Raw genomic sequence first — 16,455 nt, forward strand, 5'->3', positions numbered from 1 at the left:
AGTGGATATATTATGTTTTCCTTTGATCTAATCCATTCTTAGTAGTATTATTCCTTATAAATGCTGTATGACTGATCCATTTACTAAATAATCTACATTGTATTCTAAAATTACTGGTTTGTATCAAACTTCTGTGATGTATCGAACTAGAAGAATAAAACCCCGCACAGAAAAATCCATTTATACTATGGTACTATTTCAGAAAATCCTATTATTATGAATATGCCATAAAGACTAGTGAAATAAGAAGCTTTATTAATATCACACGTTCTGCCAGAATACCTCAGTAAATATCGCCTTAATATCTTCCATAAAGGATATAAAGAGAGCCTTTATAAAACAAATACGCCTTTAGCTGGACACAGTGTGGTAGTCATGCAGGGCCAACTCTATTTAAACAAAATATTTAATAAGAGTCTGTATAGAAATGGTCTGAACGACACTTAGCAATGCCTTAAGTGTAATCTCACAGGCTTGGAGATGAATAGCTAGCTTTCATCTCAACAGTACACAACAGATGATCACTTAGTAGTCTGGCAAGAAGATCAACTATAAACATTGCTTTTCTTGTTAAGTTATCATTCTTCTCTTAGTTAATACCCTGACATATTTTTGGAATGTATTCTAACTTTTAGAATATGTTACCAGGATTTGACATCCCCACTAAAATTTTCAAGCCATTGTATTTGTATTACAGTTCATCTTTCGCCACCGTTTATTCCATATTTAATTGAGCCGTGCTAAACATATATATTATCTAGTATATTGTGTGACACATAAGGTATTCAAACTTACTGCTTATTCTTATCCTTAAAGCGAATTTACCAGTAGTACATTCGCTTTAAGATTCTCACATGGATAGATCAGTGCCAGTGCGGGGAAGCCAGTGCCGCAGTCCTTTTTTGAACTGCGGCCCGTTTTCCGCGTACGGCGCTGTTCTATTCTCTATTCTATATTGATTCTAATGGAGTCACATCATAGAGGGGCAGGGGTTTCCTCCCACGGGGCAGGCCCACCCGCCTTCAGTGGTACACCCCTGGCTGGTGCCCGGGAATAGAACGGCACTGTATGCAGTAACTGGGCTGCAGTTCAAATAAAGAACCACGGCACTGGCTTCCCCACGCCGGTGCCATTTTATCCATTTGAAATTCTTAAAGCGGTTGTACTGCTGGTACATTCGCTTTAAGCTTTACCAAACTTCTTCATATAAGTTTGCACATGCCCATGAGACATAATACAAAGAAGCAGGCATCTACTTTGGTTGCACAATCTATATACTGTATATCTATAGTTTAATGTTATAGCATACTTGTCAATTATTATTATTATTAACATAATTTTTCATGATAAATTGTTATTGGTGTACATGAAGATTAGCAATATTTCTGGCCATTGTAAGGCTTGTATATGTTTTGTGTGTGTGTATATATATATATATATATATATATATATATTAATATATATTTGTCTCTATATACACGCTATGAAGCAGCAACATTATAGAATAGTAGTGAGCAGTCTAAACTGTGAATTAGGTAAAAGCTAATATTCACAGTAGGGTCTTGCATAGATCTAATCTCTCCTGTCTTGTGTGAGCAGCATGTCAGATAATTTCTAGTTGGTAGTCTATCTTATAAACACAGTACAGAGTTGACTTTTTTTTTAAGAATAATTAAAAACTTACCAGGGATGAAGGGAAGAGGTTTTACTGTTGATTTATCCAAAGCCTAGTAAAAGGGGTTTTACAACTTGTTTCCTATCCACAGAAAAGCTGCCAAGTATGATATTTCGGGACGTCTGTCCTCTGTGCACAATACCTCCCCCCCCCCACACCCCACCCAGGATCTCTAGGTTTGCGCCCTGCTTTTATATTTTGAGTGGAGCCTTGGGTCAGTGCGTGACCACAACTCCATTCATTCTCTATGGAGCTACTGGAAAGAGTTGAGTGCTGTACGCAGCTCTTTCCAGGAGCTTCATACATAATGTATTGAGCTGTGAGTCACACGCCATTAAAAACAAAGGAGTCAGGGCACTGATCAAGAGATCCTCAGGGGGTCATGGAGGTTGGAACCCCTGCTATCTAATACTTGTCCCCCATCCTTTGGAAAGGGGACTAATATATTTAAATCCCAAAACACTTTAATAAACTGTTTCCATAAGTAAAAAAATTCCATGTCAAATTCATGGTGAAGGATGTCACTGTGACTTACACACTAGCACTTCTGAAAGTAATGGGTGGCTTAGAGTAAAATGATAGCAAATTGACACTACATGAGGTTAATACATCTTAATCAGTGACTAATGTTGAACAGAGATGTGGAACTGTTTGGGTTCGGCATTTGGTCTCCACAGTTGCAGAAGTTGGATGAAGTTATGGCTGTATCCAATGTTTTCCAGGACTCTGTAGGACTGCATCCACGGGAGGGCCACGAGGAGTCAAATATTAAGCATTCTCGTTTGAAAACATTAACAAACCCAAACAGGTCGTCATCTTTGCTCAACACAAACAGTGACATTTATTTTGCCAACAAAAGATAAGAAACTTCTTTCTTTTCCATTATGCTTATATTATACTTAAAGTGACACTGTCACCCCTTTTTGCATTATGACGCTAAGTGGCGCTTCGCCCGTGAAGCCCCACCCAGAAAACACAATCCACAGATGATAAAAGATCACTTTTTACTGGAACAAGCACCATGACCTATGATATAAAATAAGGTATGAAAACTGCAAAATTTACGCTTTAGACCCATGTAGAGAATTCATAATGCAAAAAGGGGGTGACAGTGTCACTTTAACACTATTCTAAGAGTGCTGATAGGAAAACTGCAACCAGCACTCTATGCTGTAGGGCATCAAGTGCCAGCATTGCCAGGGACTCAATATGCTATTTATAGATATACGATATAAGATTGTGTTTGATTTATTATTGCTAAATAGAGAAAAAAATGTAGAAAAGATTATATTATACAGTAAAAACCCCAAATGACTCTTTATTAAATACACCAATTAGAATAAGAAGTATTTAAAGTATGAAGAGTATGTATTAAATCCACACAGATGACACAAAACGGGGTATAGGTTGGTCGGGTGCCTGTATACCAGTAAATGTCTATCTATGTATATAAATAAGTATAGAAAGTATAAATATGCACTGCTAAGAAAACCAGACACCTAGGCAGAATAAACAATAGCTGATACTACTAAAACATAGCACCACCTGCTGGATAAAATCCAGAAAAGAAAAATGGCTGTAATATAGCGGATATGAGAAAATATATAACGTTTGTTTAGAATATAATAACATTTGCGTCAGCTTCACCATTATATATAAGTGAACCTTACATAAATGTAGTATCACAGAGCAAGTTGTAATGACTGGAGTAGTGGATCCACTGGACCGTCACCAGCGATGGCGTAAACCGCATCAGGGAGCGGAGTCTAAGGGGCTGCTGGTCTTCACCAGAGCCCACCGCAAGGCGGGATGGACTTGCTGTGGCAGGCGACCCCCAGGTTGCTACCCCTGGATTGGCTTGCCAGTGACGGGGGACGAGGTGTAGCAGGAACAGTGGGGCAACAGGCAGGCACACGGGCACAGTCACGAGCAGGGATCGCAAGTGGCAGGAACAACGGACAGGAACAACGGACAGGAACAACAGGCAGGAACAACAGGCGGCTGGGACAAAACACACTAGGAAGCATGCAGAGGCTCCAAAACCTGTGGTGGGGCAGGGCTGCAATTTATAGGAGAGTCTCAGAGCAGAGCAGCAGTCAATTAAAGGCACAGTGACCCTTAAGTTATAGCAGAGCTGGCGCGCGCGCTCCCTAGGAGACAGGGACGCGCCCGTCGGGCTGACAGGGAACTGGAGGAGGAGGAGGAGCCCCGGCACAGAGCAGGAGATGGGGCAGCAGCGGCGCGGCGAGAGGTATGTGCCGCGGCCGCGGATGTGACACAAGTGTCTTGTAACTCGTAACCACAAAGCGGCGATAGGGTGAATCACTAGGCGCACATAGTAAAAAAGTTACCACATACATACATGACTAGCCCCTCTGCAACCACCCAAACTCAATGTAAATTTTGCACTGGACATGCTTTGTCAGGGATATAGAAACCTATACCCCCATCTAGCGCTGTCTGTGTGGATTTGCCCCAATTTTAGGATTTTAATACATACTTTTTATTCTTTTTGGTGAATTTAACGAAGAGTAATTTTGAATATAGAATCTTTTCGTTTTTTTTTTTTCCATAGTATATTGACTTGGAATGTTATTTATAGACGTAAAAGAAAGGGTAAGTCTTTTTTCTTTGTTGTTGTGGTGAATGATAAAATAGTAGAATAGTAGAATTCTGCTTATGTGACAATGTATTTAAATAGGACTTATGGCAAGGGATGACCAGATGGAAAATCTTGCCCGAAATTAGAAGTAATTTCACTATGAAATGTAAGTACTAAAACATTATGGTGCAGTTTAAGCTGTGATAATGAACAAAAGCAAACTGACCTTCATTGTAAAGTGAAACAGATCATCCAAACGAATTAATAACAATAATTCCTTTAATAAACAGTATATACATATATAATTAAACCAATACTAAAATAGTCATTGTTCCTTATAACTAGCAGGGAAATTATTAGAACATTTGGCATCTAATTACAACATTGGCATCTGAGAACTGGTGTCATTTAGCAGCCAATCGGCTTTTATTAGAGTGTTGAATGGCAACTTTCCATATCAATCTTAATAAAACAACAAATCCCTGTTGTCCCTTCCCTGGTTTGCTGTGCTTTTTCTAATCCAGGATAATCCCTTCAAGGCTAGAAAAAATTTTGGGGAACAAAGGTTAAATTTTACTTCTTGTTACAAAGTACAATACTAATAATAACACTCAATAATACTTAAATATTTTCTCTCTCTCTAATTATATATATATATATATATATATATATATATATATATATATATATATGCAGTCTGAAATCAGCATGGTCGCTCAGTTGTTCAGTGGCTAGCACTGTGGGGTCTTGGCTTCCAATAAGACCAAACAACAATAACTCTACAACTACAAGGAGTGTAAAATCATACTGAGAGGTTAATTGGCTTCCTATAAAATTACTACTAATGTGCATCTCTGCGTTGAAGAGAAATTATAGCATCAGCCTCATTTTTAATTTTTAATATGGACCGATATAACTGATGACAATCTCTGGTAATTTCCCCAGTCAATACAGGGCGACCCACCAGAATGCAAATTTCAAATGACGGCATCTCTTCCCATTCTTTGGGCTCTGATAAAAGTTGAGTTGGGATTGGTAAAAAGCAGTTTTTCTTTCAGACATTTTTGGAAAACATAGGCTCCTAGGAAAATGTCCACCACTTCATTCTATGAGTATTAAAATTCACAGCTTTTGGCCATGTTTACACATGGCAAAACAGCGACCATTCTGTTCAGTGAATAGCGGTGGCACAAATGGCGGCGGCTTAGATTTACCCCTGTTCTAATGCATGTGCTCCGTTGACCACCCAGTCTTCGTTTACAGACTGTGAACCATGAATCCTGAGCAGTCACATGCCGTTCTTACTGGCATTATCTCTAAGGTGACTGCTGATGGCTATGATAGGCTGCTGAGTGTGCCTTCTTCTACAGCATGTTACTGCTGACAGCATTGTTGGGGGGTAGAAGAACTATCTGCTGTAATAGTTTAATTTTGTTGCATTTACTGCTTTTTTCTTAAGCTGCAAAGAAGCAGACAACCCCATAAACTCCCATAAACAACCCAAGGCTATGTTCACACAATTGCAGATATGCTGATAACAGTAGGTTTGGATTCAGAAAATGTGTGGTCTAATAGCATACAAGGGCATATTGTTTCCAAAGAGAACTCAGTATACCAATGTTACCACTAACAATAGTACTACTACACAAGGGACAAATAATACCAGAGCCACGGCTGCGACCTGCACCTCGGGCCGCGATCACCCCCGCTCCTCCTGTTCTTCTCTCACAGTGGACACCATGTCTCCGATACCAGGATGCAGGGCCGCCTGCTCCTCAGCCCCCCTGCACTGTCTCTTACTCAGCCACACTCCTGCTCTCCATACCCAATGCCAGAGCGCCCGTACCTGCCTCCTAGGATATGCGTGCAAGCTTAGTAAAATTTAAAGGAGCAGTATGCTCCTAATTGGTTCTTGTTAAGCACATTCCCCTATAAATGTCTGCATCTGCCTGACACCCCTATTGGAGCCACTGCATGCTTCCTGTTTGGTGTAGTCCAAGCTGCCTGTGATTCCTGTCCCCTGCAGTTCCAGCCGCGTGTTCTTGCTGCCTGTGGTTCCAGCCATGTGTCCTGCTGTTTTCAGCCTACCTGCCTACGTCGCCGCCGCTAGCAAGCCAAGCCAGGAGTAGTAACCTGGGGGTCGCCTGCCGCAGCAAGTCCATCCTGCCTTGCGGTGGCCATGGGTGAAGACCAGCAGCCCCTTAGACTCTGCCCTCTGGTTTGGCTTACGCCATCGCTAGTAGTGGTACAGCGGATCCACAACTCCAGCCGTTAGAACTAGCAGATTATGGCTATTACCACCACATGCTTACTGAATAATGCCACCATATATCGATATTGAATAAGTCCCAGTGTCAACAAGACCAGTATTACCAATAATATCTTTATACAAGGGACAAACCTACATAGTAACACTATACCAGCATTATACTAGACCAGCATTAGCCCCATATAGTGTCTACAGTGCGGATTCATCCATTGATTCACAGGAAACATCATACCCAACAGGAGTTGTTCACATTCAGCTTCCTTTTTGAACCACCTACTATTGTCAAAGAAGTGCTGCAGGACTTTCTTGCTTTTTTTTTTTTTAATCTATCTATCTATCTATCTTACAGCTAGAACATTCTTTTGAATTTATCCTTGGAGTGCTGCAGTTTTTTGCTAGCTGTACATTTTGGCACTTGTGGTCCTTAAAGTGCTTTCCCCTTTTTGCACCACCTCCTATTGTCAAAGGAGTGCTGCAGGATTATCTATCTATCTATCTATCTATCTATCTATCTATCTATCTATCTATCTCTATATCCATTTATCATAGGCTTCCTATTCTTTTTGAATTTGTTACACCAAATTACAATATGAATGAAGGGTATAAAATATAGGGTAAATTCATTGCTGCTCTTAAACTCAACAGTCAAGTAGAAAAAAAATGCTTTTGTGCTCAGAGTGAACAAAAAGTGTGCATCAGAATGACATTTAAATTACAAGGAACCACTGAGAATAAAAGCCAATGAAACACATGCTGGATTGAAATGGCTTAGATCAATATAATTAACTCCTGTATTTTGGACTAAAACCCAGAAAAAAGATTATACAGGCAGCAAGAATTAATGGTACTAATGTAAGCCATTACTTACAGTGCTTTATTTTAATTTTTTTTTTTTTTCGCTTTGGTTTTCGAAGCATGCACTAAGCATTCACTAATGCAGTGAAACTGAGTCTCTGTAGACTGCTATGATTAAAACATTCAGTGAACAAGTCTTGCTAGCGGGCAAGTTCCATTATGTCGATTAGACCAACAGTACCAGCTACAGCCATACAACATTTTTGTGATCATAATATTCTATTGCTCCAAAGTCCAATGTATAAGAAAAATAGCAGACGGCACTGCTTCACTCTCAGCTGTAATTCAGACACTGCCGGTGTGACCATGTGTTAGGTAGCCAGTGTGGTGCTCAATCCCGAAATCAGACACGGATAATGCATAAGAAAAAGAATAGGATGGCACTCACCGGGCTATAGTGAATCAACGTCCGACTTTATTCAGGCATATGGGAAGCGGGGGAGAACAGTAAATCGAATTACCGCCGGCGGTCATTCGATTTCCTGTTCTCCCCCGCTTCCCATATGCCTGAATAAAGTCGGACGTTGATTCACTATGGCCCGAGGAGTGCCATCCTATTCTTTTTCTTATGCATCTATTGCTCCAAATGTAATATCCTAAATGTGTGGAAGAGGTATGTTCAACAAAATCTCAATAGATATCAGAAATTTATCAATCTTTACTTACTTAATTGCCGCATAAAGAATTGATCATTTTTTTCCTACGCTGTGATAATGAAAGACTCAAACACAGAGAGTTCAGGAGAAGTTGTCGAACAATGAACAGTCCTTGAAAGATGCAATACAGTTAAAGTGAATCTGCCCTCCCCAAACCGCTTGTACCTTCGGATAGCTGCTTTTAATCCAAGATCTGTCCTGGGATCTGTTCGGCAACAACTTTTAAACTTGCAGCCATGTGTCAAACGCGCGTGGCCTAGAGTGTCTGTGCATTAGGCTGGCACAACCTCTCCATCCCACCTCCCCACCCTCTTCATCATTAGGAATGCTCCAGGAAGATTTTCTACTATTCATCACCTGTGTGAGCATGGCACATGGGCTGGATTGTTAAGGCAACTGTGCAGTGAGGAATAGGGGAATACCTGGCTGGAGCATTCCTAATGATGAAGAGGGCGGAGAGGAGGGACAGAGAGTTTGTGCCTGTCATAGTTCTTGTTCACAAGATTTATTTTAGCTTTGATCTGTCAGTGGTTCCCTCTAAGAATACTTGAATATCTTTGTTTTAGCAGAGAGACTAAGTTTTGAAATAAGCTTTAGACATGGAACTGGAACGATCTCTTAGTTGAGGGACTTTGAGCATGTTTTAGCGGTGGTGACTAGACGGCGTACCTACAAAGGAACTCTCCATTGTGTATGGTACTCTGCTGGAAGGGGTTTCTGCAAACCTTGGAATCAGTTACGGTGAAATTAGAGACTTGAGAGAGAAAGAAACCAGTATTCATTGTCAGGAATCCATCAAGCTGAGAGATGGGAACTTGTTTGAGCAATCATCGCATTGCTGTTACAGATCAGTACAGTACATATATACTGCATAGAACCATGAGATTTTCACTGCATTGGTACAGGTTCAAGCAACCACAGAGGCCTGGCAAAGGCCGATACAGTACTCAATACCACCACCAACATCTAGTCTATTAATGCAGGCCTCTTAAATGCAACTGTCAGTTTTGTTAGTGATATTTAAATGGATAATGCAGAATAAATGATCGTCATTGGTGGTATGGGGGTTGGAACATATTTGGCAACACCACATGTGGAATTGTCCTCAAAAATGCCAATATTAAGGATTTTTGGTTACATCACATCCCAGAAAATAAATAAAACACAATCAAAAAGTTGCATCTGCATTGAAATGGTACCAATAGCAGCCGATATCATTGTAATAGTACTGACTTTAGGAATCAAGAGAAAATGAAAGTTTATGATGTCTGTGCAGCCCTTGCTGCACAATACTCAAGCCATCCAATAGACTCTGTAGGCGAATGCCAATCTAGTAGATCAATGCTTGCTTACCCTGATTATTAGGTCATGTAATACTACCCACAGTCATAGAAACATAGGAAACTGTTGGCAGCAAAAGACTGCCTGGTTGATCTAAGCTGCTCTTTTTAGTATTTCCCTTTTTATTTTCTAAGAAAAGATATATGTGTATCCCACGCATGTTTAAGATTTGTAGATTTACCAACCACATCTGCTGGAAGTTTGTTCCAAGTATCTACTACTATTTTAGTAAAACAATATTTTCTCATGTTGTTTCTGATCTTTCCCCCAACTAAACTAGACCAATAATAATGGCGGAAGCATGATTGTCTAAATCCTTCTAAAAAAAAAAAAAAAAAAAAGCAGCAGCCAGATAATACCTTACATCATGAAATGAGGAGGAATGAAACAAATTATGCTTGCCGCAGCAAGTGTAGTCAGAACAGCGAGTGGACCACAGTCTGGCCCTCAGGGGGTTAACACTGCAATGTGAATTGGAGCCAATCTTAATTGTAACATTCAAGTAGAATTAGAGCAGAAATATGCAGGAGTTCGACTCACTGTTTGCCGTCTTCGCATTTCTTAATTCATATATGCGTCACATGAGTAAGAGGGACACTCCCTGGAAATGTTGCGTGGCAGAGGGGAGCCACGCCAACTCTGTGTATGCACACCTCTAAGCCCCCTCAACCTTATGAATGCATATATGAAAAAAGAAATGTGAAGACAGCTAACAGTGAGTCGAACTCCTGCTTTAATTCTGCTCTAAATCCTACTTGAATGTTACAATAGGGATTGGCTCCAATTCACATAGCAGAGTTGAGTGTAGAGACCAGTGGGGGTCCAGAATTGTGTGATACTTTTTGTATGTTTGTATGTTTTGTATGCACAGATACTTTTTGTATGTTTGACTGATCCCCAGTGGGTTTTGTAAGGATGCATAGCATCCCTACTTAACCCCCTTTTGGGGCCAGACTGTTCTCCTCTGTTGGAAGGGTGGGTATTTATACTTATTTTCCTGGGCTCATGTTCCCTAGGCTCATGTCTTCACCGGCACTAAACTTGTGTTTTGGGTTGACTCCTGCAGTTTCCGCTCAGTTGATCAGTGTCTGAGGCGGGAAATCACTGCAGTGGTGACAAATCAGCAAAAGTTTCAGGTTCTGCCCAAGCCCAAGTTTGTCCCTAAAGTTCAGATCGAACTTGAGTTCGGATACTTTGGTTCTCTTATCTTTAGTGTTAACTAAAGAAAAATGTTGGTTATACCAAGTTGCAATAAGTCTTATTTTTTGTCTTGATGTGTGAGTGCATTGAACAATTTCTAATTTCTAATCTGCAATTTTTATTTATAATGTGCATAACATACATTTAATTAGACTGTGCTCACACATGGTGGATTAGTTACCTGTAGAGAAGGTAAAATTAATTCACAAGATTCGAGATTCAAAATTAATCATAATAATTTATAATTTAGAAAATCAATGAGTCGTCTTTACTCGGCAATGGTCATAAAAATGATCAGTCACTTCAGTTATTTTATTAGTCATTGCATCTATTTTAGTATCCACCATGGGGAATATTACTGGCCAGGGCTGAAGCACTGGAGGCGGGACGACCCGCCCACAGTGGGAGGAAACCCCTGCTCCTCTATGACACGGCTCCATTGATTCTAATGGAGCCACATCACAGAGGGGCAGGGGTTTCCTCCCACTGGGGGCAGGCCGGCTCGCCTCCAGTGCTTCAGCACAGGCTGGTATACCCATTTTGTTATTCTTATATGTGTCACCTTTGCAAGATACATTTAAGTGGACTGATCTTCTTTTTTGACTTAAAAGGGGATTTTGTACAAAACTACATAGTAGCAGAAATTGGGAAGACACACAAGTAAATATATTTACTTCTGAATTTGACTCCAGCTATGCTGGTGCTCTGCAATGGTATGGGGAAAATGCTGCAATTATGCCCCCCAAAAACTGAGTATGGATGGGATACTGTGATACTGTAGTCAAGTACAGTACTTTCCCCAAAAAAGTCATGTGCCAGTGATTGGCTGCCAAATCCTGTGCCTAGTGTACGAGAATATTATTGCAATATTTCCATCAAGGGTCCAGTATGTGTGGAGTGAATCTTTAAAATTTTCCTCCCATTCCCCTGTGTACAATAATAAAGCCAGAATCTCCCTTTAAATAAACAGCTCCTTTATTTAGCTATAATACCTGTATCTTTCACTCAAAATTAAGAACCTCAAAAGAAAAATAACATCGAAACTTTTTTATATTTGAGTATATATATAATCTGTATTTAAGTATATATCACATATGAATTTTCATGTGATGAACATCATACATATATTTTCATTTTCATTTCAAGTAACAATAAAGTCTGCAGAATTGGGTTAGTGATTTATTTTATTTTTTTTAAAGAACTCCTTAACAAAATCATTGGCCTCTTGCATGTACACAATAGAAATGTAGCAAATTCTGTTAGAACCAATTTTAAATAATAATACTTAACTATTCCATTAGTGCACTTTGATTTGCAATATAACAAAGACATTGTGCATTGACGGATACTCTAAATGAAATGATAATGTGCTGTATAAAGCAACAACTGCTTGTTGAGAAAATGTATGGAAAGTGTTATTTTTACAATGGCTTACAATGGCTTGTAAGAGAGTACAAAGGAAGTTGGTAGGTTAGTAAAATGGCTTTGATTACTGGTTAAAAACGTGCACTGTAAATGTGGTCCTTCATTCAGAACACCTTTCTCCTACTGCTATTTCTTCATATTGTACCTCTTCAACTCTGGTGCTGGAGATTTGAAACAGCCTTGACAAATTACATTAATTTATGCACATCAAAATTCTTTTTTGCCCAAATGTTCAAAGGTTTTTGAAATCATTTGTGTAAGGTTAACAATAATGGAACGTTTAATTCATTTCATACTGCGGCAAAATACATGCTTTTAGGGGGGGAAGAATGATGTTTGTTTATCTCACTTAACAGGTACTATAGAAGGAAAACACACCATGGTTAACGGGAGATTTGACATTATTCTACACATTTTATCTCAGTATTTGTAAATCTCTTAATCTCTATTAATTTTTTTTTTAATTAATGTAAAAATATCTTTGAGTTGAATTACCATCCAAGCAGATTTTACAAGCTTGTTATTCAGGCAAGTTTTAGAAACTGTATTATACCTACAATTAGAGATTGACATATCACTTTTTTTGGATGCAGTTTGGGCTAATCCATTAAAAGCGCAAAGATTCCAGACAAAGGAAAGATGTAAGTGGTGATGCTGTATGCATCACCAAATACACTCTTACACTCATCAGGTTGGGCACTGTGTCAAGCCCAATAAGTGTTAACTATTGTTTTATGCATCACTGCTTACTAGTGATGAGCGAATAGTGAAATATTCGAATATTCCGTATTCGTTCGAATATCTCCCCGATATTCGAACGAATATCGAATATTCGATCCCATTAAAGTCTATGGGAACAAGTATTCGTTTATTGAAAAACATCTATTCGACCACTTGGAGGTTCACCAAGTCCACAATGACACCTCTGCAAATGATGCCAACACCACTAGAATGCAACTGGGACAGCAGGGGAAGCATCTAACACTCCAAAATCGCAGGTAATAAAGTCACAAGTCAATCTTATACAGGTGAATTACCTGGTTATTAAAGGGTGTATGAATATTTTATAGGAACAGCTGGACTGCTGTATTATGTAGCACATAGCACTTGGTAAACAGAGTGCCTTATAGTAGCACAGCAGCCTGCTTGTACCACCCTGTGTATTTATGTATGACGTAGCAGCACATAGCACTGGATGAACACAAGTACTACTCTTTTTTTAAGATATAGCACTGTAGCACGTATCAGCGGCACAAAGTACTCGGTGAGCAGAGTGCTTGCACTATCCTTTGTATTTATTTATTATGTAGCATCACGTAGCACTGGATGAACACACGTATATATGTTTTTGGGTCATGTGACTATGCCATCCAATCATTGTTATTCTCGTTTCTTGCGATCAAGGGGCTGTGGAAACCTCCCTGCATGTTGATTGGCTAAAAGAAACAGTGAAGAAGGGGGATTTTAACGCTTATCGAATATTTATCAGATATTCGTCGAACTATTCGATATTATTCGATACGATCAAATACCTTACTATTCAGTATTCGCTCATCACCACTGCTTACTTCTTAGGTACAGCTCTTATTCAGTGATGAAGAGGGAAACAGCATATGTATCCTGCAAAGTATATATATGATTATACGATCCATGGTGCCCTAGCATAAGACTTTACATAAGAAATTACATAAAGGTGCAGTGACTTCTGTCATTCTGACAGGGGTCCTTGTTTATGTGCAGTAAGCAGTGATGCCCAAGGAGCATCGTCACCTAGTTCCTTACATTACTGCTTGATTAATTTGCACCTGGCCTAGTAGGTATAGAATCAGCCACTGAATCTGAAACAAATTTGGCCATTTAAATTAACCTTCTAAAAAAAAGTTACTCTCATGTGTCCACACTTCTCCCGATGTCCTCCTCCAGGTCACTGAGTCTTCAGCCCACTCAGTGAATCACTGACTAAGACGAGACAGCGCCACGGTCAGTTATTGGCCAAGCAGGCTTTCACTTTTGTCTCTAGAGTGATAGTCCGCTTAGCTAATCACTGCATGACTTGGATGGGACAGAACTGTGGCCAGTGACTGGCTGCTGTGCTGTCCCATTCAAATCAGCCAGTGATTGGATGAGCGGGTTGTCACCCCCGAGATGAAAGTGACAGCCAATCACTGGCTTACTGAGACGGACAACACCCAAGGCCAGATTTTTGATCTGATGCAACAATGCATTTAAATTATGCCAAATGGCCAGAGGATTAGAGCCGACACTGCCAATCCCACCTGGACAAAAAACAAGGCATAAACACTATATCCAGTGTAAGATAATATTGGGTAAAGTGCTCAACTTCAAAGACAAAAGATGTTTGATCATATTACGTGCATGGAGATAAGAAGAGGAAAAAATCAAAAAGTTCTTTAATTTATTCCATTATCGATGTTAGAGGTAGAGAATACAGTGTGCTGTGTGAACCGCACCACAATGAATTGATTAAGTACTGCATTTAAATAATTCAGTAACACAATGAAAATGCAATGTGTGAACACAGCCTGAATGTTCTGCAACAGCTTCGGGCGTGGAATGGGCAGGGTGGGGGACTGTGAACGGCTGAGGGAAAGAAATGCATTCTAAAACTTGTAGTACTGAGCAACTGCTCAACCAGGGGGTACAGCCACAAAATACAGAACCCCTAAAACAAATGGATTTGTGGTAGTTTTAAGACCGGGTCAGACAGATAAGAAATGCTACATGCTTCTGCAGCAGGTTTTTTGTTTTTTACCTCTAGTTGGAGTACCCCTTTAAGCTCTATTTACTGCAATGGAACAGAGTTGCAAAACCTACACCCAAACTGGACACAAGAGCAGTGCTGTCTCTGGAAGAAAGTGGTAATGTTCTTCTAAGGTTGGATAACCCCTTTAAACTCATGTCACTATATACCTTTCAACAATCTTTCAATTTGCAGGTAGCGACTGGACACATACTGTACACTGACAGATCACAACGTTGTAATTATTAGTTGTATTAGTTATATTCCATTCATTTGGACTAATATATGTGGTTCGTTTTCTGTATCATCAATTCACCGCCTGTAGTGCCTGCAAAGTTCTATCATTGTTGTCAGGTTGTTCGATCTCTAAAAAAAATTTTCACGGAGCCATGGAAATTGAAAAAAAAAAAAAGAAAGAAGAGAGCGAAAGAAAGAAATATTGTGGCAGGGGAAGCATTTGAGCGAGAGAAGGCAGCTAAGGCTGTTTTATTACTTAGGCCTCTGTCACCTGTGATGACCCAGGAGAGTGGAGAATATTGATCGCTTGTCACTCACGGCATTCAGCAGATTGCATTGACAAAGCTTGTCAGGACTCTAATAGCAGGGTTAGTGGCCTTGGCTGCCACCCAAGGGGAAATTCTACAATGTCTATTACTTGGCGGCCTTTAACTGTTATAGGATTGGGAGTGAGCACTGACAAAAGCAAGGGAATAATTTTACAGTTACAAATACCCTTTCTTGGTTGAGATTTTTTTTTCTTCTCTGCATTATTTGTGTTGCGTAGGAAGAGAACAAGGCGCTGCGCGAGACCTTAAGCATTCAGAGCAAGGTTATCAGGGAAAGAGGCATGGTGTATTGAACCAGAGCCACAAGTCTTTTCATCTCTCTAAAACAGCATTAACCAAAGCATTTTCCCACATTACGATATTCTTAATCACACAATGGAAGACACACAAGTGCAAAAACGAGGCTGACAGCGCGTGCTGTATGAAATGCAGTTATCAAACCCTAGCAGGACCAAAGTTATCGAACCATAGCATATGTGTTTTTATTCTCAGATATGGCTTTTATTGCACAAGATCATATTTAGATGGAAGGACTCTATGTTGGATATTAGTTATTTCTATCTTTCCTATCTCAGACTGTGTGCACAGGCAAGATTACAGACACTGGAAACATAGAAATGCAGGACTATACTCTCCACTTAATGGTGTGTGCAAAAGCATCTGTATATAGAACAGGGTGGAATTCCCTTTCTGGGCTGTATGATCAGACAACAAAGCCGGGCATGTATTAAGGCACACAGGAGCGCCTGTAGACATTGAGTAAATACCACAATACAAAGAATGAATAAATGATAAAGCAATCTAAATTACAACCTCCTCCCCCCCCAAAAAAAAAGAATTATATATATCTTTTTTTGCACATTATATTGTTCATTTTACGCAAATAAAGATTAGTTTTGACATTATATAGGAAAGTAATGAGAAGTATAGAGTTCTAGTACTGCACCGTTTATTCACATTTCACTTCATTTCTTCTATATGCAGTGAACATTTTTATATGTGATTGAAGCTGTCAATTTTAGTATGTGCTGTTATATATATTTAGTAGTGCCCTACTATATTAAAGGAGAAGTCCAGCGAAAATTATTACTAAAGTATTGTATTA

The 16,455-nt window shown here is 39.6% G+C and overlaps 1 protein-coding gene across 4 annotated transcripts in view; it reads left to right on the plus strand.

The window, feature by feature from the left end:
* AUTS2 (activator of transcription and developmental regulator AUTS2) overlaps window positions 1-16,455 on the plus strand; it is a 1,036,368-nt gene that overhangs the window by 349,170 nt on the left and 670,743 nt on the right. The gene's annotated exons all lie outside the window — the stretch shown is intronic.

Source organism: Dendropsophus ebraccatus, chromosome 5 (genome assembly GCF_027789765.1).
Source record: "Dendropsophus ebraccatus isolate aDenEbr1 chromosome 5, aDenEbr1.pat, whole genome shotgun sequence".
Lineage (NCBI taxonomy): Eukaryota > Metazoa > Chordata > Amphibia > Anura > Hylidae > Dendropsophus > Dendropsophus ebraccatus.